This window comes from Mercurialis annua, linkage group LG1-X (genome assembly GCF_937616625.2).
Source record: "Mercurialis annua linkage group LG1-X, ddMerAnnu1.2, whole genome shotgun sequence".
NCBI lineage: Eukaryota > Viridiplantae > Streptophyta > Magnoliopsida > Malpighiales > Euphorbiaceae > Mercurialis > Mercurialis annua.
The window spans coordinates 23379016-23381360 of record NC_065570.1 but is presented as its reverse complement, the minus strand read 5'-3'; the positions used below and the strand labels follow the sequence as shown (position 1 = coordinate 23381360).

The 2345-nt window shown below is 29.7% G+C and overlaps 1 long non-coding RNA gene across 1 annotated transcript; it reads right to left on the bottom strand.

Annotated features, from left to right (window-relative positions):
- Window positions 1-343: 343 nt before the first annotated feature.
- Window positions 344-714, bottom strand: LOC130015709 (uncharacterized). The gene is made up of 2 exons (XR_008791038.1): window positions 625-714; window positions 344-488 (listed from the first exon to the last, which is right to left on the bottom strand). It is a non-coding gene; the product is annotated as an uncharacterized LOC130015709 (long non-coding RNA).
- Window positions 715-2345: the final 1631 nt, after the last annotated feature.

The window sequence follows — 2345 nt, the reverse complement described above, 5'->3', positions numbered from 1 at the left end:
AGCTGTGACAAAAATAATTTATCATAATGTGACGAAATTAATTGTCATTATAATTTGTTAACGGTGACAAATTTAATTTATCGCAACAAGTAATATATCATAACGTGACGAAATTAATTGTCATTATAAGTTGTTAACGGTGAAAAATTTAATTTATCACAAGAAGTAATTTATCATAACGTGACGAAATTAATTGTCATTATAATTAGTTAGCTGCAACAAAATTAATTTGTCAAAACAAGTTATTATTTTCATTTTTATCGATACTAAAATAATTGAATACGGTAATTTGTTGCTAAAATCAATGAATAAATAACAAAATCAATTCAAATATTACATAAAATTATCAATGAATAAGTCTTTAATAATACTAAAATAACCTATCGTATGCAAACATGTAAACTATTTGCTATAAAGAAAAGAAACTAAATTAAGCCTAACTTTTTATATAGGAGACGTCCATCTTCTTTCATTCCAACAATTCCCATCTGCAAGAACGAAAATACGTTTATTATATACATTTTTATTTTCAAACTGACATAATTAAGTGAATAATTTTGAAATTATAAAAAAAATTTAAAATATAACGAATTAAAAAATATATTTAATTAAGTCGTCACATACCAATCATTAGATGGTTCGTCATCAAGAGATTTTTCGCAGCCATCAATACATGTTTCGTCGCCTTCAATAGATATTTCCTCATCATCCTTTGCATTCAACATTTGTTGAACAAGATGTTTGAGTTTGCTATATGATTGAAAAATGTTGTCAATTTTTACCTGTTGATTTTGAATTTGGTCATTTAGTTCTTTAACTTGCTTTTCAGTCTCAAACTTCTCAGCTTGTAAACGAGATTCAAACTCTGATTCTTTAGCTGTTATCCGTTTGACTCCATATCCGAGTCCACGAGCATAACCAGACTTCGGTATATCCAAAACCTTTTGTAGAATTTTGCTCCCATCAACTGCAACGCCTTCCTCGAGTGCTTTTGAGCGAATAGCTTCCATTTGTTCCTAAGAATATATAGAAATATGCTTTAATAACACTTTATAAAATTGTGTTTAGATAACTATATATATAAAAAAAGAACTTACGTATTTATCTGCAGCTTGTGGGTCAATCCATGAGCCGTCTTTTTTACGATGTGCTTGACAGTAGAGCCCCATTTCAGGTGGCTCTTCATCAATGACTTTTGAGCGATGATGTTTCCTATAACATTCATACAATTGATTAAAAACTAGAGGATAAAGAATTTAAATACGAAATCAAAAAAAGATTATATATAAACTCATATTTACCATTTCATACAAACGTTGGCAATAAGACTTTGATCCCGAAGTGTGAGAAAATGTTACTTTCTTGCGATTATTAATGTTTACGGTGCTTCGAGCCTATTATAATAAAGCCAAACACATAAAGGTTTTAAAGGTACATATCATACTATCAATAATAAAAGTTTTATATAATTAGAAATAAACTATTTTAACCAAACTAGTAGAGTTATTCGTATCTCAGAAGCATAACTCGAAAAAATGCCAAATAGTCGGCGAAGTTCAAGCATTTCCTCGAGTTACGTTAACTATGGAGACATTTGAACTCGAGGTAAGGCATAAAACTCGAAGAGTTTCGAGCCTAACCTCAAGTTTGAGCTTCTCAGATATGAACTAACTCAAGGAAGGAAAAATACTCTACGAGATCATTCATTCCTCGACTTTTTCATTTCTGGAGAAGCTCATTTTCGAGGAAAGGCTTTAAACTCGAAGTATTTCAAGGCTAACCTCGAATTAAGCTTCTTCAGAGATGAAATAAATCATGAAAAGGTTAAAAATTGTTTAATATTGAAATGCTTTGAACAAACCTCGTATTGTCGTTCAGAACACAATATGTGAAGCTAATTTAGATATAATTGGAATCATACTAGCAACTAATTAGATGATAAACTACTCATTTTTAGCAAACGATAATAGACAATTGTATATAAAATTGAAATGTTACCTTAAAGTGTGCATGTTCATCAAAATGTTCACATAGGTTTTTCCAATCGTTAATTTTTACATCCTTGGGTGGATGTTTTTCAGCTTCCTCACGAGTAGAGAACGTCTTATAGTGTAAGTGACACTGATACTTGAAGTTTCTAAATCGTCTAGCCATCATTCCATATACTACTTCTCTTGCATGTGGATCACTTAAATCAATCTAAAATTCACCCTATCAATAAAAAAACATATGAATAGTCACATATTATAAGAATATAATTAATTGAAATAACAAGTATGCTATGAAATAGTTATTAATTTTACTTGAATAGATGTAAGTAAAGCTTCCTTTTGTTCAGCGCTTAT